The sequence below is a fragment of the Topomyia yanbarensis genome, chromosome 2, assembly GCF_030247195.1.
Source record: "Topomyia yanbarensis strain Yona2022 chromosome 2, ASM3024719v1, whole genome shotgun sequence".
NCBI classification, from domain to species: Eukaryota; Metazoa; Arthropoda; class Insecta; order Diptera; family Culicidae; genus Topomyia; species Topomyia yanbarensis.
The window spans coordinates 362,935,596-362,961,128 of record NC_080671.1 but is presented as its reverse complement, the minus strand read 5'-3'; the positions used below and the strand labels follow the sequence as shown (position 1 = coordinate 362,961,128).

Genomic DNA, 25,533 nt, shown 5'->3' with positions numbered 1-25,533 from the left:
TAAAATACACGAAAATCAGTATTGTGTTCAATTTTAAAGCTCCTCCAAAAATCCACTTTGGATCTGAAACAAAAATTAGACACTATGTATTCTTCATCACTCACTCTCTAACCCAAAAAAATGCGAATGACCCTAAAGTTAAAACCTCTATAATCAAAAAATCATCATTCACCTCGAAATCGATTTGCTTTATTTTACCTGTATTTTTTGAATATAACATTCAATAATATCAATGTGCTTGTTGATCATCTATCAAAATTTCGCTAACATTTCCATTCCCATTCAAAGAGTCGCGTTTTCATGAAAACAAATTGTATACAACTTCCTTTGTGCATATAATTTATTGCAAGGCGCTCACTCGTTCTGGTAGTACATTAGCGAAAGATCCAGCTCGGAAGCTCGAGAGCATAATTCTGCGCCGGAAATAGCACGTTTGCACCATTAAGTATATGCTCTGCATACACACATAAAGTGTCTCTCGTCCGACGTTTCCCGGTCTACAAAATACCCGCATGGTGGTCCCTAATCTTCCCCATAAAAGATGAAGAACTACGTGAGAATGTATTTTTTCCAAAAATTACTTCTTTCCCGTCTACCGGTTCTGTAGTGAGGCTACACCAGGTGAGTGCTATTTTATTTCATCTGCTTAATGCACACAAGCGCCTGATTTTTATTTGATTTGGATTGCGATAAACATTCTTTACTTGGGTTGCTCTGCCGCACATTCCATCTGCGACTGACATGCGAGCATTCCTAAATGTGCACAAATTGCATTGCTCGAATATTATTTTATTTTTTATCTACTTCTGCATAGAGTAAATCTTCCACTTATCAAAAAGATTTGCTCAGAATAGAAAATGTTTCAGTTGCTGCTGCACCGCTATGTATTTCTTTTTCTCAAAATTTTATTGGCAGCCAGTTTTGACACAATGGAACGAACGGGAACGAATATTAAATATTTAAACGAGAGAAAAATTATGACGAAGATTTTCCTGTTCATACAAAGCTACGGCGAGAATGCTAGCGTATACGGATTCGAGAATGGAAGATATCCTGCACGGTCCTACAAAGTTACCTTAGTCATTCCAGTAGGACATTTGAATGCCGCTGCAGGTTTGTGCTTGATACGTGATCTACCATGCAGTGTTTCATACGGAAGGTTTTGCCGTTCTTTATGAGCTTGCTAGCCAACCACGGTGGGTATGATTTAGGATTCCTGAAATTTCACGAACTTTATAATCAGCTCAATGTAGTACGATCGCTTGAATGGGAATTATGTACCTAGCTGGTAACTGACGAGTAAAGTTCGATCATGCTTCAAGCCCACCGTGTCCAGTTCTAACAGCAATAGCTCATAAGCTCGAGTCGAACCTCGTTCGTGAAAGTATTGCACATAGCCTTTGGCAAAACATGTTAGAGAGGAAATTTTCTGAATAAGTAAAATGAGTAATGCGTTGTATGTGGATCGAATTTTTCTTTTTTCCTCGTGAGCAGTAAGGATTGCCAAAGAGCCGCAGTGCTTTCAGGGGATGTTAGCTATTATATAGCTTCAAAGGTGTCATTTCTTCATGCTTGATTTTGCCTACATTAAAGGGTATTTCTAGAAATAAATTATTATGGAAAAGTATGATAGATATTACGAAGTTAATCGATTAGAATTTGTTAATCAAACTAAATGAATTTAGTCAATGATATGAATTTTAATATCAATTTTAATATCAATAAATATTAACCCTAGAACGTTGCACTTGCGTTTTCCACCCTAGAACGTTGCACTGGGGTATAAATGTACCCCACGCGTATTATCGCAATTTTCGCAGGTGACAATGCAAACAATAGAAATGTATAATACATCATTTTCTTCTTTTTTATTGCGAAAACAGCTGAGTAAGTGAAAGTAAGGAGTTTATTGAATCAATGATACATAAATTGGTTTGAACAAAATAAAAAGCGAAAAAATCGCGGTTGTGACTTTTTCACAAAAATTACTAATACTTTGCGAATTTTCAACCGATTTGAAAAAAATCAAATGATTCTTAAAGTAGAAAGAATGGTCTTGAAACGATATAAAATGGAATTTCGATATTTTTAAAAAAGTGCGAATATTTTGAAGAGTGAAAGTTTAAAAATTGTGTTTTGGAAAATGCCACAAAATGGGGTGGAAATTGAAATCTATATATATAAAAATCAATGTATGTTTGTATGTATGTCCGCTAACTACTTCTAAACTACAAGTCCGATCTTGATGAAATTTGGCATACGTATTCTTTTCCCCAAGAAAATGTTCATGGTATGTTTTTTTGGGGGGGGGGGGGTACACTTAGCTTTAGGGGGGGTTGTTTTTTAGGCAAAGAATTATTTATATCTCCATATTTATTAGTATTTGACATAAGTATTTCTCCCACTGAGCCGATGGATGATGGGAGTGGACCAAGAAAGGGGGGGGGAGGTTTCTGAAGTAATTCTTATCTATTCATTCAATGTGATTATTAGCGATGAATTCAATTTTGACATAAGTATTCCTTCCACTAAGGAGATGGTCATGGGGTGGTTTTTGTGAACAATGGGAAGGGTGAGAAGTACCTAATCCGAGGAAAGGGAGAGGGGGGGGGGGTGTACTGAAGAACTTTTTTAGCTATATATATTATATATGATTTGGCACCAAAACGGTGGACATGATTGTTGGTTTCGGAATCTGAAGGAGAGGGAGGGTTTCTGATGCAATATCTATCAATTACTTCAAAAATCTAAAATTTTGATGAATGTATGTTTACCAGCATATAAATGAAATGGCAAGAATTTATTTGATAGAGATCTATTACGCGAATGACAATATAATACTGATGAATCGCATGAATTTGTCGAAAATTAAATTGAAAATTGCACCTGCGATCGCTTCATCTGAAGTAAAATCAACATTGCTAGATTATGGACGAACAGCTCTGCCCCAAAACAGCCACTAAATCCTGCGCTTGCGGAAAACGTTACTTACAATATCAATCAAAATTCGGATGTAAGCAAAATGCTGAAAGAATGCAACACTGTTATATAGGACGAATTCACGATGACCCATAAAAGGAACTTATCGAATATTTGGTAGCGTGGTCCGCGATCTTCGTCAAATTTTATCCGTTAGTCGACACCTACTGATGAAATCAGTTCTTGCTTAAGGGGGTAGGATTATTGTTGAAAAAATATCGTGCTTAAAAAAATGGCGATACCGAGAGTGTTAGTCTATTCAGACAATAATGCAACATTTAAGCAATATTTTCCTTAATGTTCACCGCAAAATATTGAAAATCTTCTGGAGACACCACGAATAAATGCGATGTACAGAATAACTTTAAATCTACTGAACCAAATTGTTTGAAATTTTACACAGTTCTCCTTCATATCATAACATCATTGAAGATCATAACTTTGTTCACAAAAATAAGTTTCATGATTTTTTTAGCGAACATTGCATTTTTAGCTGCAGAATGCTATAAAAAATTCAAATATTAGGAAAAAAATAAAAGCTTCGATCAATACCTGGAGATATGTAGAAGAACTGTACAAACCTTGAAAACGATTGGTTCAATATATCTTGATTTATGATTTACACCACAAAGCAAGTTTTAAACGAAATACCTCCAGAGATTTTCTGTGGCTCAATTTTTAGTATTCTGCTATGATATTTGAAGAAATACTGTTCAATTGTGCAATAAATATATGAAAAGTGAATGAATATACTAACACTCTCTGTATCGCCAAAATATTTTTTAAATGCTCCATTTTTTTATGAATTAACTTTTCACTATATGTGCATACTTTTATTGAATGATTCTTATAGTCATCCTCGCAGGTTAATTCGCCAAAAAAGTTAGATATATGGGTTGGGAAAATGTTAATTGATGCAACAATAACTTGCACCATATTTTCACATGATTTTGTAACATAATACAATCTGTTGAAGAATTAATCGATTGCGTAAATTGACTTCAATTTCAAACACTACTCCATCCAAAATAAAATCGATGGTAATTCTATTACGCATATAAATCTATGGATTATCGTATTGAATTATTTAATTCAGTCGATCCACCATGCTTTCCGGAGTAGTGGTTTTATACGTTACCAACCCAGCAGTCGCCGTCAGACGAAGGTTTTTATATTTAATCGAAAAAGTAAAGTTCTTTCTACGAATTTTTGCGATTAAGGAAGTTGCTTAAGGTGTAAATTGATAAAAAAAATATTCGAAAATTGACAATAACTTTGTTGTTTCGAGAGCTACAGATTCATCGTTGTTATAAAAATGTGTATTTTATCGCTTTTAACAACTTTGTAGAAGACACTTTTAATAATAAAAAGTAATCGTAAAAAGTTATATTCGAAAACTGTTTTGAAGGGGTCTATCCCAAACAAGCCTACATATCTCCCTACTGTTACTATATAGAGCTTTAGTATCTTCAGTAAAGATTTTCACAATAATATTTTCTAGAACTTTACTGAAGACAGTGAGCTTCTAGCTAAATTATTTGGGGAAATAAATTTTCTATCTCACTTTTAGGGGATTAATCACTCAATTTATTATATCAAAACATGCATCTATTTATATCCAGAAAATCCTTCGAAAAATTCCATTCTCCAAAACCAATGGATCAGGAGTTATTAAATTTTGATCGTGAAAACGTCGTTTTGCAACACTGTGCACCGCATGTGTTGCAATTGAAACTTTGTGTACCTATTATATTAGTTACTGCGCAACATCGACCCACCACAACTGTGCTTTGGTTGAATAATTTCATTTAAGCACCCATTGTAGCTAGAAAATATAAAGGAGCAGATGTACGTCGAATTCGAATGATATCAAGGGATTTCAAACGATTGTGTGTAGGAATACAGAGCAATTCATTTAATTGTGCTCCAGGTGGTCAAACTAAGAACATTGTTTATCCGCGAGCAAAAATATTTGGTATTTTTAGTATTTTTAAAATATTTCGTTTAGTCCTGCGCACCGGGTTACAGCTAGTGAAAAAATATTTCTGACCAGTAATACATTGGTAACACGCAACGTTACTGTTACATCAGTTACTGTGCGCAAATTATACTTGTGAGCCATTGCAGTGAAAAACTATAAAATAAAAAATAAACAATAAAACAATAAAAATCAGCAAAAATGAGAACGATTTTTTGTTCCGCTTCAAAATAAAATTAAATTAATTAAATAAATGATTAAAAACGATCATATAATACTAATTGTTACTTACGTAGTAAAACAACTAGTACTTAAAATGGTATTGTCACGAATCACATTTCCACTGACAGCACGAAACCGGACAAAATACTAGCGGCAACCGTATACACTGCGGTACAAATGTACCCCACGCCAACTTTGACACCTGCTTCCACAAAGGCTATAAGCAAACTGGCTATACCACCTTTTCCTACTCTTACTAGGAACTCTAAATTGAATTATGGTTAGGGTCCCAGGTCGGTAAATGCCGAATTCTCGTCTTCACACGGCTCCAAAGAAGGCGTGGGGTACATTTTTACCCCAGTGCAACGTTCTAGGGTTGATGTTCCTCATATACTGGAATGGTACGTGTCGAGTTTTGAACGATATAGGATGCAGAAGGAATAGTATATACCGATATATGTAGGTATATCGATAAAATTGAAATCATCGCGCATTCTCAAAACTCACTTTTAATGTAGAATACATTTAAGGTTTCAATATAGGGGTCCCGTTTCAAAATATCGGCTGCGGCGCCGCGTCAGATTTTTAACGTTAATAACTTTTATCATACTTAACAGAATGATTTGATTTTTAGGCCAATTTGTTGCAAATATGTTCCTCTATGCTGTATTAAAATTTGAAGTATGTATAACATGTACTAATAACAAAAAAAATGTGTTTTGAAAAATCTTTCGAAAACGACTCGGAAAAGTGAAAATTTTCAGCCCATCCCGCACAGAGCCGTCGTTATGGTAGACCAACCGAACAATAAAATAATGAAAAGTTTATATATAGGTCCATTACATGTTTGTTCGTATGGTTATTCGCATTGGGTTGCTTGACGAGAGCACTTGGTGGGGGAAAGACGGCATATTCCTTTGGTTAGGCCATTAGAAGCCGGACGGAAAGGAAAGGCTCATGCACGACACGAGAACGAGGGAGAAAGCGATAGTAGTGCATATTAGCGCGATTATATAAATATCTGTCGGTCGGTTTTTCTCATCATTCGTATTCGTTCAAGCACTAGCAAGCAGCCAGTCCACCGAAGAAAAGCAGTCGGCGATGACGACGGCGGAAAAAGTGCCCCAGCTACTGGTGACTCATCGCAACCCGATCAGGAACTGTCGCCCTGCAAGAATTTCGCCCCAACTAAAGGGCAACAGAGTAGGCTATCGTTCCAGCGTCTGGGTCGTGAGATTGTGCAGGACTGCAAAGTCGAGCTACGCTTACAAAGCTCAGTCGTAATGATGCCCCGAGAAGCCAACAATGCCTACTTGGTCGGTTTGTTCGAGAATGCAAAATAGTGCTTTCTAGCTCACCGTGTCCGCGGGGAGTGCGTCTGAATTATGCTCCCGCAATAAAACAATAAACGGTTCTTTACAGGACCAATTAATTGTGTTCTAATAAGAGTTAAACTGAAATTTACATTTTATGGTGTATAACAAATAATTTTCAGAAAGCAATATAAGAAATACGATGTGTGGAAAGAAAGAAAGAGAATTTAAATTATCCTCTCGCTCGTTTTCGTGCACTGTTTTTCCATTCCTTTCTGCTGCTACTACCATCATAACTAAAACGAATGTGCGTGTTCCCCCACCATCTCATGACCAGTGTTGCCACAATTGCATGTCGCTATTACAATTTGAATTATTTTATTGATCCTCTCTAGTATTGATAAAATATAGAACGTGCAAAGTACACTAGTCGCATGCTTTTATTCGAACTTTTTGGCAGCCTCCGTTGATTAACTGCATAAATCGATTTGTTTGTGCAGCTCCTTGCTAGTAGCAAACTAAATAGCCTTTATCAGCGCTAACAAATAACACGCAAGAATTTAAATTTGTGAAAATCTTTTCCTTCCTTCTTTTCAAATCTGCAACATTCTTTGAAAATATTGTTTGAATGTTGTTATTGAAAAACTGAACATGCAAGTTTGCTAGCACTGGCCACTAGATTGAAGGCGATGGAAAGACAGAATATTCGTTTTGGTTATGCTAGTATTGGTAGCCGAACGGAAAGGAAAGGCGCAGGAATGGCACGAAAACGAGCGAGAGAGCGATAGTAGTGCTTTCTCGTGTTTTCATATATGAATATTGGTCGTTCGGTTTTTCTCATCATTCGTATTCGTTCAAGCACTAGCAAGCAGCCAGTCCACCGGAGGAAAGCAGTTGGCGATGATGACGGTCCGCAAAAGTGCCCCAGCTACTGGTGGCCCATCGCAACCAACTACCGATCAGGAACTGTCGCCATGCTAGTATTTCGCCCCAACTAAAGGGCAACGGAGCAACTAATCCGCTGGCTAACATTCCAGCGTCTGGTTCGTAAGGTTGTGTATTACTTCAAAGTCGAGCTACGCTTACAAAACTCAGCCGTAATGAAGCCACTGATGCCTACTTGGTCGGTTTCTGGGAGTGGGCGTAAATTACAATAAAAGCAACGGTTCTTTTCAGGACCAATCAATTGTGTTCTAGTGAGAGTTAAACTGAAACTTTTATTTTAAGGTATTTAATACGTTGGGTGGAAAGAAGTAGCTTGCACACGGAACAAAAATTTAAATTATCCTCTCGCTCGTTTCGTGCACTGCTTTTCCATTCCTTTCTACTGTTATTATCAGTATTACCAAAACGAATGTGTTGTTGCATGTGTTTAAGAGAAACGTTGAAGTCGCATGCTTCTATTCAAGCTTTTTGGCAGCCCCCGTGAACTAACTGCATTAAATGATTTTTTGTGCAGCTCCGTGCTAGTAGCAAACAAAATGGCCCTACCAGTGTCTGATTCGTGAGATTGTGCAGGATTTCAAAGTCGAGCTAAGCTTATAAAGTTCAGCCGTAATGGTACCCGAAGAAGCCAGTCTTGTCGTTTTGTTCGAGGCTACAAAACAGTTCGCCAGGCACGTAACTATCATGCCAAAAATATCCAACGATCCAGCGCATCACCATCAACACCAACGCCGATACCAAAGGTTCTTTTCAGAACCACCATTATTACCATAGAGAATTATTTGAAAATTTCCCATTCAAACGTGATTCTGCTGAATATTATTAGATTTAAATTAACGTCTCGAATTGAAATCACGACGCTCCGGTTATGTGACAGACATTACCCACCCATCTTTTTTTTATTGTGACCACGACACCCCATTTCAATATTTCTGAATGAACAGAAGGTCGAGTTTGGAAAGTTTGTAACTTTCATTGTACTTAACCAAATTACACAATGTTCGCACTAATGATTCAGAAATATGATCAGGAATCTTCTGTTAGATTTGTAAGTATGTATAATTTACATGAATAAAGAAAAATTGATTTTCAGGAATCAATTATTATCTGTTCTTCCATTGGCCAGTACTACGCGACTTCCTCATGCTAACAATTAATTTCATCGTTAGCCATCTCCCTCACCAAGGCCAACAACGCCAACAAAACCGGTCCTTTTCAGGACCACCATCATTTTTGTAAAGAATAATTTGAAATATTCCTCGCCCAAATCAGCTTTTGTCCGAAAATCCTAATGAGTATCAACATATTTGAAGAACGTGTTCCTTATGTATTCTACATCTCTCCGGTTATGTCGCAGACATTACCCACCCATCTTTTTACCTTGGATTCCTTCTGATACTTTTTTAAGTTACATAGATAATACAATTTCATCAATAATAGAGTCCAGATAGGTAAAGGAGGTTACCCTGTGTGTTTGTCGAATTTCGACCCACCGAAAAACTTGGTGAATAATAAATATATTACCAAAATACAAAGCAAATTGGTGGTCCTTTTTCAGGCAAACTGAAGAGAAATGTTTTTCAAATTTCGAAAATTGCTGAGCTTTTTACAAAAAAATGCTTTTATGACTCTTAGCTATAATAATCAAATTATCGAGGTTTCTCAAAACCGCTGCATCAGAACCAGTACCGTATTTACGCATGGGCACACTGGGCCAGAGGCTCCGGGCATTTAGGGACCCCCAACTTGGGATAAATTGTTTTGAATGCTATGTTCCAAAAAATAGTAGCACTCAATTGTTATAACTCTTTAGCGTTTACGTAACAATGGATCAGTTGCTAGGGTTCACACGTTGCACCTTATCCCATGTGACGTTTAAAGAGCATCAGACAATCAAGCGTAGTGATGGTAGCGGTAAGAAACGAAGCACTGCATGACGTTGGACCAATTCAAACGTCAATCCAACATTTCGATTCAAGTTTCAATTCATTTTGAGCAAAAACAATGAAATGTTTCCTACAACACGTATAAAGTTCGACAGGCACCAAGCAGGAGCGGCAACCAACAAGGTGGCAAAATTTGCACAAAGAAGCTGTACAGCAAGTGGAAGAAGAAGATACCGAAATTCGGTACACAATCCTTGTTTGGCAAGCGATCCGCGCATGTGGCAAATTTTCATTTCTTCATCATATCAGGGATTGTGAATGCACAAATCTGCATGAAAACCTCTAAAAATGACTCCTGGACTTCTTGAGACATTTTCCACTACGCCGTCGTAGTCTGCTACAGAACCAATTATTTTGTTTTTGTACGGCACTCCTCCCTATCATAAATATTTCAGGCCGTCAGAATCAGGAATCAGAATGGACTGGCTCAAATGTAACCTCAACCTATCCCGTAGGTAGTCGAGGGTTTATGCCTCACGGCAGCGTGCATTCGATGTGTTTCCTATTTCGATGTTTTACATAACTGGTATTGAAATGAATTTAAGAATTTTAATTCATTTTGTATTATATTGCAGTCTAAGTGATATAGCATTTGCTTTTCGTCTTTGATGAGCTTCGTTGATAGATAGTTGTGGTAGTGAATTATTGATAGGGTTACCACCCCTCCAAGTTTGACCCGGAGACTCCGGTTTTCGAGAGCGATCTCCGGGTTTTACATCAATTTCTCCGGGTTTGGTGGGAAGAACCATAGGATCAATTTTTTTTGGAATTTATTGATTCTTTACATAATATTTTAAAAGTCTAAGTTAACTATTACTCTGGTTCAGATTTATTTTACCTTTCGTTTCAAGGTGGCGAAGATGAGTTCACCAAATATTGCTAATTTCTTTCACAAAGCAATGAAAATGAAAAACAAATAAAATTACTACAAATTAACCTTTCGGCAGTCGCGATAGTGCACTGAGTGCACTCTGCTCTGAAAATCTAGCGAAATCGTCTTAGGGTACCAGCGGCTGCTCGTTCGGTAGGTCATATGCGCGACTTCCGGAGGGTTAAGAAAAGTAATATTTCGCCATGTGCTACAATTGAAATATTGCATTCCACTAAGTCGTTCAAAATGGTGTAAAAAAGTTATTTTGCCGCAATTTTAACAAATCATTTCACTCATAGTGGTGCTTATCACCAGCTGCACTCAGGTCTAGCAGATTTGTTCTAATCCAACTGACTAGGTCAACATCAAACGAGTTCTTCCGGTGTTGTTGCTACTCCGGCAGCGATCCTTGACTGGGCTAGGGAGGTGAGTTTTGCCGCTTTGTTGCGATATGAAAATTCGTTGGTGATGAATAACCGACACCACATAGTGTGATGCCGCAGCTCTGCCTCCTTTGCTCTTCTTTTCCTGTTAGTTTTGGAGGTGAGCCGAACTCGTTCGAATTATCCTCTACAGTGAGAGTAGCTGGTGCTTTTGTATTCTTGGCTCTTAGTCAGGGAAGTGAGATACTACACCACATTAAACCGATAAAACCGTTCTCAAGCGCCAAAAAATTACAGCTTAACTTTAACGTAGTTATAAAAAGCAATTAAAGTGTTCTAAAATGCCGAGCAATCGCTTTGATTCCAATTCCTGTCTCGTTCCACTCAAAATCCACCACCCCCCAGATCAGTGAAAATCTCCGGGTCAAAGCCTCTCCAGAGGCGGCAACCCTAATTATTGAAATTAATTGTCTTGCTCATATTAAGAGGTTCGAATAATTTCGATGTTTCGCTATGTTTATTTGTTTACGTAACAATGAAGGTATTGAACATTTGTACTTTCAAAAGGTGAAAAGGCTAATTATTGAAATTATTTTTTTCCTTCGGTCTCTTTCTGCGCTGGGTACCTATTACCGACACCAGAGAGACGACTCTACCATCAAAACCCTAGACTTGCCACTTAACTACCAACGCCGTCTTTGAGATACTAATTCGTTGAATATGAAAATATTAATATTACTTATAATGTACTTGTTTGCTATCCACTCACTATAAAAGCAAGCACGAAACTTCTATCAGAATATATAACAAAAATTTACCTCACCAACAATTTGTGCATGAAGAGACACTATCTCAAAGAATCGTTCTATTCCTACAACGAAAAATGCGAATATCTAAAATGCATGACACTCGAATCGCGCACATAGAATCGATATAATATCGATTGATTTCATTGGCTGCAATATCCAATAATGTCACATGTAAATGTAGTTGAATTATGATTGAAAAAATGTGGCTTTTGTAAAGCTGGCAATTGACTTTTTCCAGCTGCATCATATTAGTACGAAATTGAGAACAACATTGTACGAATCAATGTAACTTTTGTAAATCACGTAGTCGTCATCTATTAACAAGTTGAATTATATGGGCATATTGCTAAATATTTTTCCTAGATTGTCATAGTGTAAGGACAATTCTCGTGTGTTTTTGAGAAGGGCCAATAAGCATACTGTCAAAATTCACTTTGGGAGGAAATTTTGGACAAACCAATAATCGCCGATTGTAAAACACAGCAATAGTCGAAAGAGAAAACTTTTATTTTTACCATTTTTTGTTAACCATTTTTTTGTTAACGACCTATTGAGTCAATTTGTCAACTGTTGTTACGGCATTTAATTAGCAAGGGACTGGAAGGTGAAGTATATTTTTCAATATTAAGAGCCATATTACTCAAGGAAGAGCAAGGAGTTGAAGGAAGGAAGTTTAGAAAAGCGTGGAAGGGTCATATGTGCAAGCTTAGAGTTTACCGGCGTCTTAACTCTTTGTCTGCTACTGTAGGAGTCAAGATCTTTTGGCATTAGAAATGCGAATCACCTGGGTCTACGGCATGTCCGAACAAGCGTAAAGTAACTTGTTACTTCATGCTGTCGGAACCGACACAATTGCAATTTGCACAATCGGTTCCGACAGCATGAAGTAACAAGTTACTTTACGCTTGTCCGGACATGTCATAGACTCAGGTGATTCGCATTTCTAATGCCAAAAGATCTTGACTCCTACGGTATGCACATATGACCCTTCCACGCTTATCTTAACTTTCTCCCTTCAACTCCTTGCGCTCCCTTGAGTACTATGGCTCTTAATATTGAAAAATATACTTCACCTTCCAGTCCCTTGCTAATTAAATGCCGTAACAACAGTTGAGAAAACTTTTCTCTTTCATAAAATGCTAACATCCATTCTCGGCGAGTTACGGTTTGTCCGAAATTTTCTCTCAAAGTGAATTTTGACAGCATGCTTATTGGCCCTTCTCAAAAAACACGCGAGAATTATTGAAATTGAATCGTCGTCATTGTAGCGTTGATTTTTAACCTGTAAGTCATTCTTCATTACTTACGAAGGCACTCTTCAGCCTCAAACAACGTCTTACAACTATCAAGGTCAGATTATATCATAAATGAGGAGGGAATAGCCCAACTGTTAAGTCCATTACACTGTACGCAGCTCACCTGAGTTCGAACTCCCACAACCGCATATAATGTGTTAGGCCCTTTGCTACTTTCGGTCAGATTAGTCAGAAATGCTAATATCAAGATCCATCAAAATCATCTACCGTTATTCGACGGTATTTGGACATTTACAATACCACATATAGTGATGAAAATCTAAAAATTTGTCTCCATATATTTTGATTCCTACAGTATTTGAGTCAGTAAGGTTGAGTTATTTGGCATAGATGGCTCCCTAATGCTGGGAATCATTTTTTGATCATTCTACTCTACAGCAGTTTATACCTGTTCAATTATAGGGGCCCCTCAGCTCACTTGTGCCCAAGGGCCCCGAGTGGCTTTAAGACGGCCCTGATCAGAACAATCAATGTTATACTTCTTGACCATAGTAACCCATGGAAAAAATACAACCAAATTACTCCTATAATTCACTTCAAGTTATGTAGATTTTGTACTCAATTATTTGCTACGAACGGTAAATTATTTAAAAAAAGATGGGTGGGTAATGTCTGCGACATAACCGGAGAGATGTAGAATACATAAGGAACACGTTCTTCAAATATGTTGATACTCATTAGGATTTTCGGACAAAAGCTGATTTGGGCGAGGAATATTTCAAATTATTCTTTACAAAAATGATGGTGGTCCTGAAAAGGACCGGTTTTGTTGGCGTTGTTGGCCTTGGTGAGGGAGATGGCTAACGATGAAATTAATTGTTAGCATGAGGAAGTCGCGTAGTACTGGCCAATGGAAGAACAGATAATAATTGATTCCTGAAAATCAATTTTTCTTTATTCATGTAAATTATACATACTTACAAATCTAACAGAAGATTCCTGATCATATTTCTGAATCATTAGTGCGAACATTGTGTAATTTGGTTAAGTACAATGAAAGTTACAAACTTTCCAAACTCGACCTTCTGTTCATTCAGAAATATTGAAATGGGGTGTCGTGGTCACAATAAAAAAAAGATGGGTGGGTAATGTCTGTCACATAACCGGAGCGTCGTGATTTCAATTCGAGACGTTAATTTAAATCTAATAATATTCAGCAGAATCACGTTTGAATGGGAAATTTTCAAATAATTCTCTATGGTAATAATGGTGGTTCTGAAAAGAACCTTTGGTATCGGCGTTGGTGTTGATGGTGATGCGCTGGATCGTTGGATATTTTTGGCATGATAGTTACGTGCCTGGCGAACTGTTTTGTAGCCTCGAACAAAACGACAAGACTGGCTTCTTCGGGTACCATTACGGCTGAACTTTATAAGCTTAGCTCGACTTTGAAATCCTGCACAATCTCACGAATCAGACACTGGTAGGGCCATTTTGTTTGCTACTAGCACGGAGCTGCACAAAAAATCATTTAATGCAGTTAGTTCACGGGGGCTGCCAAAAAGCTTGAATAGAAGCATGCGACTTCAACGTTTCTCTTAAACACATGCAACAACACATTCGTTTTGGTAATACTGATAATAACAGTAGAAAGGAATGGAAAAGCAGTGCACGAAACGAGCGAGAGGATAATTTAAATTTTTGTTCCGTGTGCAAGCTACTTCTTTCCACCCAACGTATTAAATACCTTAAAATAAAAGTTTCAGTTTAACTCTCACTAGAACACAATTGATTGGTCCTGAAAAGAACCGTTGCTTTTATTGTAATTTACGCCCACTCCCACAAACCGACCAAGTAGGCATCAGTGGCTTCATTACGGCTGAGTTTTGTAAGCGTAGCTCGACTTTGAAGTAATACACAACCTTACGAACCAGACGCTGGAATGTTAGCCAGCGGATTAGTTGCTCCGTTGCCCTTTAGTTGGGGCGAAATACTAGCATGGCGACAGTTCCTGATCGGTAGTTGGTTGCGATGGGCCACCAGTAGCTGGGGCACTTTTGCGGACCGTCATCATCGCCAACTGCTTTCCTCCGGTGGACTGGCTGCTTGCTAGTGCTTGAACGAATACGAATGATGAGAAAAACCGAACGACCAATATTCATATATGAAAACACGAGAAAGCACTACTATCGCTCTCTCGCTCGTTTTCGTGCCATTCCTGCGCCTTTCCTTTCCGTTCGGCTACCAATACTAGCATAACCAAAACGAATATTCTGTCTTTCCATCGCCTTCAATCTAGTGGCCAGTGCTAGCAAACTTGCATGTTCAGTTTTTCAATAACAACATTCAAACAATATTTTCAAAGAATGTTGCAGATTTGAAAAGAAGGAAGGAAAAGATTTTCACAAATTTAAATTCTTGCGTGTTATTTGTTAGCGCTGATAAAGGCTATTTAGTTTGCTACTAGCAAGGAGCTGCACAAACAAATCGATTTATGCAGTTAATCAACGGAGGCTGCCAAAAAGTTCGAATAAAAGCATGCGACTAGTGTACTTTGCACGTTCTATATTTTATCAATACTAGAGAGGATCAATAAAATAATTCAAATTGTAATAGCGACATGCAATTGTGGCAACACTGGTCATGAGATGGTGGGGGAACACGCACATTCGTTTTAGTTATGATGGTAGTAGCAGCAGAAAGGAATGGAAAAACAGTGCACGAAAACGAGCGAGAGGATAATTTAAATTCTCTTTCTTTCTTTCCACACATCGTATTTCTTATATTGCTTTCTGAAAATTATTTGTTATACACCATAAAATGTAAATTTCAGTTTAACTCTTATTAGAACACAATTAATTGGTCCTGTAAAGAACCGTTTATTGTTTTATTGCGGGAGCATAATTCAGACGCACTCCCCGCGGACACGGTGAGCTAGAAAGCACTATTTTGCATTCTCGAACAAACCGACCAAGTAGGCATTGTTGGCTTCTCGGGGCATCATTACGACTGAGCTTTGTAAGCGTAGCTCGACTTTGCAGTCCTGCACAATCTCACGACCCAGACGCTGGAACGATAGCCTACTCTGTTGCCCTTTAGTTGGGGCGAAATTCTTGCAGGGCGACAGTTCCTGATCGGGTTGCGATGAGTCACCAGTAGCTGGGGCACTTTTTCCGCCGTCGTCATCGCCGACTGCTTTTCTTCGGTGGACTGGCTGCTTGCTAGTGCTTGAACGAATACGAATGATGAGAAAAACCGACCGACAGATATTTATATAATCGCGCTAATATGCACTACTATCGCTTTCTCCCTCGTTCTCGTGTCGTGCATGAGCCTTTCCTTTCCGTCCGGCTTCTAATGGCCTAACCAAAGGAATATGCCGTCTTTCCCCCACCAAGTGCTCTCGTCAAGCAACCCAATGCGAATAACCATACGAACAAACATGTAATGGACCTATATATAAACTTTTCATTATTTTATTGTTCGGTTGGTCTACCATAACGACGGCTCTGTGCGGGATGGGCTGAAAATTTTCACTTTTCCGAGTCGTTTTCGAAAGATTTTTCAAAACACATTTTTTTTGTTATTAGTACATGTTATACATACTTCAAATTTTAATACAGCATAGAGGAACATATTTGCAACAAATTGGCCTAAAAATCAAATCATTCTGTTAAGTATGATAAAAGTTATTAACGTTAAAAATCTGACGCGGCGCCGCAGCCGATATTTTGAAACGGGACCCCTATATTGAAACCTTAAATGTATTCTACATTAAAAAATCATAACTCCAAAAGGTACAGAAAATATGTTGGTTTTGGACAATGACATCCATCTCCCGAATGCACCTTTTCGAAATAAGGGCTTCTAAAATTGGGCTTAATTCTGAAAAATCTGCAGAGGTGGTTGAAACAATTCGACGAACACCTTCTGATGATGCTCAGCTTGTTCATTTGGCATGTGGAAAGCATTTCAAAAGAACAAGATCAAACTATTACAGTGGCACTGGTTCGGAACACCGTATGTCCCGCTGCAGATGATGACAAAATCTACACCAGATAGTGTCAATGTTCTTTGGAAAAACCAACATCTCTCGTTAACCAACTAGTGTAGACCTATATGCGATTCCACTTTGCTAAAGAATCCAGCGAATTTACGATAACCAGTTGTAATGTACTGCTGTCATAAATTAAGTGACCACCAATGTAACGCGCACTGTTCAGCTAACCATGGTTGACGGAGAAGTATGTAATGCATTAACAGAAACATCTTCGTTGAAGTAAGTAAAAGCAGCCTTTTCCAAAGATATGAACAACATTGAAGAAAGTCTTCAAAAAGAAGTCAACGAAAAACCATACGAATTCGGCTTATCGCAATTACATGCGAAGATACGATTCTACGAATATTTCATTAATTTATAACACCAATTGGATACAAAAAAATTGGCAGGTTAAAAATATAGAAGACAAAATATTAATAGCAGGTAGCAAAAAGCAGGTACAATCGCAGTTTAAGGCAAAATTAGGACTGATTGTTGATAAACCAAAAAGTGGTGGAAGCGGAAATTCGAATGATGGTAACACAGCAAGAAAATTCTTCAAAATTTCCAATATTTCCGCTGAAATAACAGGGTTGAAAAAAGAACTTATTGAATTTAATAAAATGTTAGAAATTTCAACATTGATATCACATTCCAGGTGCGAAGTTTTAGTACAGTGCTTAACATCAGGATATACAATTAAAATTAAGGAATTCAAAGAATATTCAATAGCAACTGCAAAAATGCTAGTACCTAATCCATGGTACCTAATTGATCTCACTTACGAAATTTGAGCCTTCCAAAAGTTGGATTTGAATGTTGCGTGTTCCACTCGTCAGTAACTGACGCCAACCTGCTGTCAGTTAGACGATATATCCAAACTAACATCAAGTTGGAGCCAGTTAGACACTAGATCCAAAGAGCAACGTATGTGGACGTCTAAAATAACTGGCAGGAACCAAGTGATGTCTCGGTTAGCCAAGCACAGAAGTTTTTTTTCTCTCGTCCAGAAAAGTTAGATAGATAACTTATAATTGAAATAAAAATCATTCATTATAACTGAAATCCGATAATCCTAATAATTAATGCATGTTACATCAAAATGCTGCAAAAATGATCATCAGGTTGAAAAAATACTTGAAAAACTGGAACAAATATATTATGATATAGAAATCTATGTATATTCATTATAACTTTACTAAATTACGGAAAATCGTTAAAGAACGCCATTAGTTGCATATTCTTTAAAATTTCATTTTCTTTCCGAATATTATAGTGGTGTGTTGCGTAGTTTTGCGCCAAGGTTGATACATAACCATTTTGCGTCAAAGGTTTGATGAAATTACAAGAAAAGTAAAGATTTATTGTTGCCTATTATTGCACCAACTATTCAAAAATCAAACAGGCACTAAAATTAGTAGAGTAAATTATCCGTCCGAATACATAAATTGATGGTGCGTTTTAGTTATATACAAACGCTTGGAAATATTGTCAAATTAAACATTGTCGAAAGTACTTGCTATATTCAACGTTTAAACTCTCAAAAGTATCTAAATCTCATTTTCTTAAAACGATTTTGAAACTACAAAGTTAGTTGCTGCAACATGTCGACGAACGTGCACAAATTGCTGCTACATGGTCATTAAATTTTTTAAAATGTCCTTTCCTTCGACTAACCGTTTGTCCGCAAAAAAACTCAAGAGACTTCCAATAAAACAAGAGCAGAGATATAGGAGCGACAACCGAAGGAAAGCATTGCTTGGATTGACGATTGAAGATATTATCTCTAAATTATTAGTAGCTTCAGTCCCTATAACTTCTAATTTAAGACTTTGTACAGTAAAGAACTGTTGTATTGGAAAATAACTAAGCATCGAAAATAACTAATCCTAATTAACTCACTTTTAAGGATCACATTGAAGGGATCCAAACAAAATGCAGCAAAAATATAAAATGTTTATAACCTATTATAAACAGGAATTCTGGGCTCTGCCTGAAGAACAAACTATTAATTTATGAACAAATACTATATGCTACATGCAGTGACAATCTGGGCAAGTTGTTGTGCTACTAGGAAGAAAACGCTTCAAAGGATTCAGCACAATACCTGAAAATGATTTTGAAGCGTCCTCCCTGGTTTAGCACAAACGAGTTGCACAGACTCGCAAACATAGAAACATAAGAAATGATGACGAACAGTATTATAAGCACGGGTACTAGTTTAGATACTTCGTCTAACTAGACACCCAGATGGTGCTAGTTACTGACGAGATGAATTCGAAACACAAAAAAGCAAAACTTAATTCATATTAGGTCTTGTGCCCTTAACGCGCAAAACGGTTTAGACCAATTTTATTGCATAATACCAGGCGTTTGGTTTCTTGAACCAAAAGACAAGAGTTCGTCTTCGCTTTCTCGTCAGCAAACCAGAGCTATATTTGCTTCCCGAGACATCACTCGGGACATGTGGCTTTATGCGTTCAAATATGTCGTGTGAACTGTTTGGAAATTTTTGTGTCTAACTAGTGCTAATTTGGGTACTAGTTTAGATACATCGTCTAACTAGACACCCAGATGGTGCTAGTTACTGACGAGATGAATTCGAAACACAAAAAAGCAAAACTTAATTATACGCGATTTCCGACAAAAATCGTTGCAATTACTAATTGCAACGATTAGCTCTTTTTATACTTTGTAAGTTAGTTTATAAGATTTGTTTAGCTCATTATTCACATGACAAATAGGTTTAAAGCTTCCTACTGCAAAAATCACTTAACAAGCATATTATATCTTAATAATAATTAACCGAATCATGTAAACAATAGGGAAGAAATGCAATGCAAACAAAACAATATAATCAAACAGAAAATAAAATTAAGAAAACTAATCGTAATTAAAATAAGTAAATGTGTTCTAGTACACCCTATGCCCTAAAACATGTCTGCAAAAGAATGGTTTTGAACAGTATACCGTTTAACCGAAATGCACCGCTAAAGCCAAGTCCGACATTTCCCATGTTAGTGAAAAAATGTCTTGATTTGTGTCTTGCGACCACCCTAGGAACATTATTTTGATTATATACACCAAAACACCAGAATCGATTCCACAGTACTATAATTACCGTAAAACGGGGTATCTTTGATCACTGGGGTAAGTTTGATCAAAAGAGACTTTTTTCAGTAACGTACGATCAAATGATTCGCTCTAACCAAATTGTCGAAACAAAATACAGACCATGTTCTAAACATGTTCAGCATTTATCGGCAATGATTATTTCGTCATTTTATGTATCTTTTATGAACAAAAATTCAAATTGAAAATGATGCAACTATTATGCATCGATACAATGTGTTCAAACAATTCCTTGTATATTAATGAAATCAACTTCAACTGAACCGACCACTTTTTTAGAAACCGAGAATATTTTTGTCCAATAATTAATTTTAATAATCTGAGATTTTTGTTGTTAGCTATTTAATTTCGACTATTTTTCTGAAAAAGTTCGAAAAAAGTCGGCTGTATCCTTCTATGTAATTTTGTTTTCTTACGAGAGGACATAATATCGGGTCTTGAAATTGCCTACGGATATGCAATTTACACAACATTTCGAGCGTTATTTCTTCCGGGGAAAAATGCACCCCTTGCTTATATCGAAAACTACTGAAAATTTATAGAAAAGGGTAACACCAGTTGGAAGTCCGCCAAATTAAACATATTTTGTCAAAGTTTGATAACCGTACATCAATAGCAGCTCGAGAAATAAACAAAATACAATCACGTGCTCTTCTCATGTCATTATCGTGGCTCGTGTAACAAGGATTTTCAGCTCTTATAAATGCAATTTGTATTATTATATCAATGCATTCCAGTTCTATTTATACCGTTGTTCATTATTCTGTCGCACTATATATGAAAAATCTACTAAATAATTCACTTTTTGCTAAATTTATATCTCTGCTCCATCGGGGCAAAATGCTCTCTTCTTTGATTTGGCTTATATTTCAATCGAAAACAGAAAAATTGTTCTAAAAACCTACTAATTGCATAACCTAAGGCTATTTAATGGCACACTTTTGTGAAATCTCGTTAGAAAACAAAACTACTTGCTTATTCACCGAGCATTCTGCCCAGTTGTTGCGGTGCATTCTGCCCCGTGGTTGTAGTGCATTATGCCCCGATGTTGTGGTGCATTTTACCCTCGAACAGTTGTGTTTTGCCCCGCTTATTTTTCGAAAGGCCATTTTTAATGATTTTGAAGAATCGAATATTTTTCATGTTCTTGATTAGTTTTCAAAGTGTTATGATTGTGAAAACACAGGAAAATGTTGGCAAAACGATATCATTAATCAAATTCTCCCGATTGATGTTCTATAGCTGAGTTATAATCATATTTCCTTAGGGGGTGCGTTTTACCCCATCTTCCCCTACATATTTTGCTGATCAAAGCTACCCCGAAAACAACGAATGAAAATTTACAAACAAAATTATTTTATTTTTATAGTAAAACGAAATAAAATGCTGGGTACCAGTACTTGTTTTAAAAATCAAATCAGTTACATCTACTTAATTTGAAGAAAGTTATTCGAAAAACATTAGCAAAAGTGATAAATGCTCCCCGTTTTTTCGTAATTTTAAAAACCCTAGAGATTTTGGTCTACTTCTGTTTTGAGTGGCATCACTGTACGATGGACGCTCTTCGATCATTTTCACTGACAAGGGCGTTAAATTTGCTGCGACTTATAAGCGTGAAAATATTTTGGAAGCTTCTTAAGAGAAATTGACATACAAAGATTGCGGCTGCTAACCATGGAAGCTCCAACGAAGTATCTGTGATGAGGTCGAATTTCCAGCGGAAACCATTTGACCTTTTGCGATTCGTTTTTTGGATGTACTGGGGTCATGAAAAACTAGGAAAAAAGTAGCCACAGCGAGCCAAAGTGAATGGATTCTAAATTTTGGATTATTTCCATAAAATATAGAATCATTGGCGGATCCAGAAGGTTCTGAGGGTCCGGAACCTCCGATATCATTTAACTTGTTGAACAATTTTAAATTAGTTTCAATTGTATGTCAGTTTCAAGCTTAAAATCATTACAAACCAAATTTGACCACCAAAACTGATTTTAAATAAATAAGTTTATCACGTATTGCGATTTGCACAAGGATTATTAAAAAATCGAAATTTCAGACCCCATCCGATTTTTTTTTCTGGATCCGCCCATGTATAGAAAATATAATATTAATAAGCAAAATTGTTATAGCCTTCTGAATAGGTAACACTTCATATCAGCCATCATTTGAACTTAAAGTATCAACAAGCGCAAAATTCTATTTTTGGCTATGGCGTTTCGATTCTTCGATTCTTAAAAAATTTTCAAAAAAATTTTTAAGGCTTGTTTCGATCCCTTAAGGTAATTTTAAAAGTTTGGAATGAAAAATCCTTTCCTTACAGAAAATATTACGTGATTAATAAATTTACATGAAATGATGAAATTTTTTATAAAACTTTGTATGAACATATCTACTTGACTACTAATTACTATTATTGTACTAATATACCATCTTAATCTTTGTGAAGCAGTGAAACGATTTTACATGAATTGGAACATTGGAATAGTTATTATTAGAATTAGCATGACATTGAACGCAATAACTAATGTTAGGGAGACTTGACCAAGATTGACCAGGTGGCAATTAGCTTAAGAAAGATACAAAATTCCTGATATTTATTTTGCTTTGGTATCTACTGTTAATGTTTATCACGCCATAAAAAAATCCCACCTCAAACATAAGTCTTTATGTTTTAGTATTTTAGTTAGCAATAGTAGGACTGATTTCGTGATGTGTGAACATGAAATGCAAGCAATACAGTTAATCCTTAAAAAGAAATGCATTAAAAAAATCGAAATTTATCTAATGCAACATTTTTATATTTTTTATTGCTACCTAAAGATCTCGACAATATGGAAAAAAAATAATTACAGTATGTTTTATGTCATTATTTTTTGTTATGATTTTTCAAAATTCTCTTGGTCAAGTCTTCCCACGCCTTGGTCAAGTCTCCCCGCAGTGGGGAGACTTGACAAAAAAACACGATCTCAGAAAAACTTTTGTAATAACTTTGCACATTATATCTCAATGACATTTGAGGCCTTTTTAGAGATTTATGCAGTTTTAGCTGAAAACCTGGTCAAGTCTCCCCATGTTCCCCTACAATACAACTAATAATCAAATATCAAATATACAAAATAAACTGAGCAAAACAATTCATAAGGATGAAATTTATGAAAGTTGCATTATTAATAAAATTTAAACAACGAATAAAGTGAATGAATAAAATAAAATGAATCCAATGTTTGAAATAAATAAGATAAATATAATAACCTAACGGAACCTAACCGTTCAAGTGCACCACAATACATTTTTGTTACATAATTTCCTTACTTTTTTTAAGTTGAGCGGTTTATCTGGAATAGTGTTCACCACAAGCCTACGCGAAAAAGAATCGCTACTGATGCGGGGCCATAACTCCGGCAATTTTAAATTTTATTAATACAACTTGTTTTTATTTTCTTCAATAGTACTACTAACATATTGCCTTCTGCTTTTTTAAACAAAGTTCGAATAGAACTCTTTAAAAATATCACAAACTTTCCCCCCTCAACCTTAAACCTTACCTTTTGGGTCACACATTTCTGGCAAAAATATTCAATTTGCGCCAAATGATTAACATTTCGAAAGAACTTCCTTTGCATGAGGGCACAACACAAAAGTTACAAAAGCTGGGTTTTAATGTTTTGTATTCGACTCGTCAGGAACTGTCACCAGCATGGAGCCAGTTAGACGATAATTCCAAACTAACGCCAAATTGACTCCAGACACTAAATATTTATTAATCCTAACAGTTCACACAAATTAGTATGTAATGGGATTTGCGTTTCGACTTCGTCTTCGAATCTAAGTGACAGAACTATACTAACGCCGGATTCTGATGAGATGAAGTCGAAACGCAAATTCCATAACTAATTTAGATCTAGGTTTTGTGGCCTTCCTGCGCAAATGTGGTTTTAAACAGTTTTCTTCTTAGTGGAGTAAATATAGTTTTTACTTAAATTTTTCTCCACTAAGGAGAAATATAGCACAGAGTTTACAAAACATAGGGAAGACCGGGGTTAGTTGGCGGTGTTTTCAGTTTTCATTTTTTATCGCTTTGACGTAGGTAGATCTTGCAAAATAGAACACGCGGCATGAAAGAGCAGACAGTTGGCAACATCTCTGATTTTTTAAAGTGTTTGATGCATTATCTCCATATTTAGAGACAAAAATATGTGACGCGGAAAACCCGCCAACTTACCCCGGTCAAATGGAGATTCAATTACTTCAAGGGCCCTTTTGGAACGGGCTGAATATCTTTTCGAGAAAAATGTATATTAACCGACATTTGCTATTATATGTCAGCTTCAATACCCCGGCATTTAGACTTTGACGCGTACTCCCTATTCAAAAGCAAATTTTCGAAATTCTTCATGAAATTGGCCGGAATAAATATCTCCTATATTGGCGAGATACTCAAGAAAAATATTTTCTTACTTTGAAGCGAATTCCAGAAATAAATTTTTTTTATTGACTTTTTTGCACTGTAAATAGTACCGCCAACTTGCCCCGCGTGCAGCTTACTACAACCGCATATTTTATTAAAAACTATTCAAAAAATAACTTTCGTTGCAACAAAACCACATTGGATAACGGGTTTCACATACCTTGAGGCACACAAGAAGAGGCAGCGCTATATGTCTAACAGGAACAGGGATTCCGTCAACTAAACCCAATCGGCAACTAGCCCCGGGCTCCCCTATGCGAACACTTATGCCAAAGGCTGGTCCCGATTGATGTATCGGGTAGCCGGGTGGATTTTTGGATTACTAGAGGCTAGAGCTATTCAATTTGATATAGAATAGTGATTTTCGATCAATCGATATTTTTTGTTAAATCCGTTTAATTTTATTCTACAGAACTGTTCAAGTTGGAGGAATATTGACACCTGTTATAATTATTAAGTAAATGATCACTGTTTTGTCCTGGTCTAACGGTTCAGAGGGTAAGGCACTGGTCTCACAAACCAGCTGTCGTAAATTCGAACCCCAGTTAGCGATTGTCCTGTGTAATCGAAATAGGCTGCTAAATCTGTCGTAACGGAAGATCAAGTTTTGCAAAGAAGAGTAGTACCAAGGCTTCGCTTTGCTCTGCAAATTATCACTAGCATTCGGTTTACGCACATTCAAGTATCTGTTAAAGTGTCGAATGTATCTTGATTGGAAAATCAGTCGCGGCAAAAAAATCGCGAGCACTATTATCAGCTAAAGGTTAATTCGCTGACTTACAAAACGGACGATGGATTGACGAACATATAAAATATTCTGACTATCACGAACTACTTGACTAAGCGTATAATAACGAACTGGCGAACAATGTACAAACAATATTGATGGACCAAGTTACAAACGAAACACTGTATAACGTAACTGTTGTGGGGTACGCTGGGTTTTTATAGTCGCAATATACTTTTTGAAGAATGCAAATTGGTTCTGATTATTTCCGTTCAGCTCCTCCTCCCCCCTTTTCGATGCAAAAACTGATGCATTAGAGGTGAGGTATGGGATCAATTTCTATTGAATTGGTAACGATTGAAAATACTTCACTTGGGGGAAAGTTGGAATAACAGCGGCATCCCTTGATGTTTACTGCCTGGAACCTTAAAGCCACTTCCAATGTGTGACTGTAAGCTGATGAAA

The 25,533-nt window shown here is 36.7% G+C and overlaps 1 protein-coding gene across 1 annotated transcript in view; it reads right to left on the bottom strand.

Annotated features, from left to right (window-relative positions):
* Window positions 1-25,237, bottom strand: part of LOC131684425 (astacin-like) — an 85,847-nt gene extending 60,610 nt beyond the window's left edge. Inside the window, exon 1 of the mRNA XM_058967281.1 lies at window positions 25,123-25,237. The gene's annotated coding sequence lies outside the window, so the exon portion shown is untranslated. The remainder of the gene's footprint in view (window positions 1-25,122) is intronic.
* Window positions 25,238-25,533: the final 296 nt, after the last annotated feature.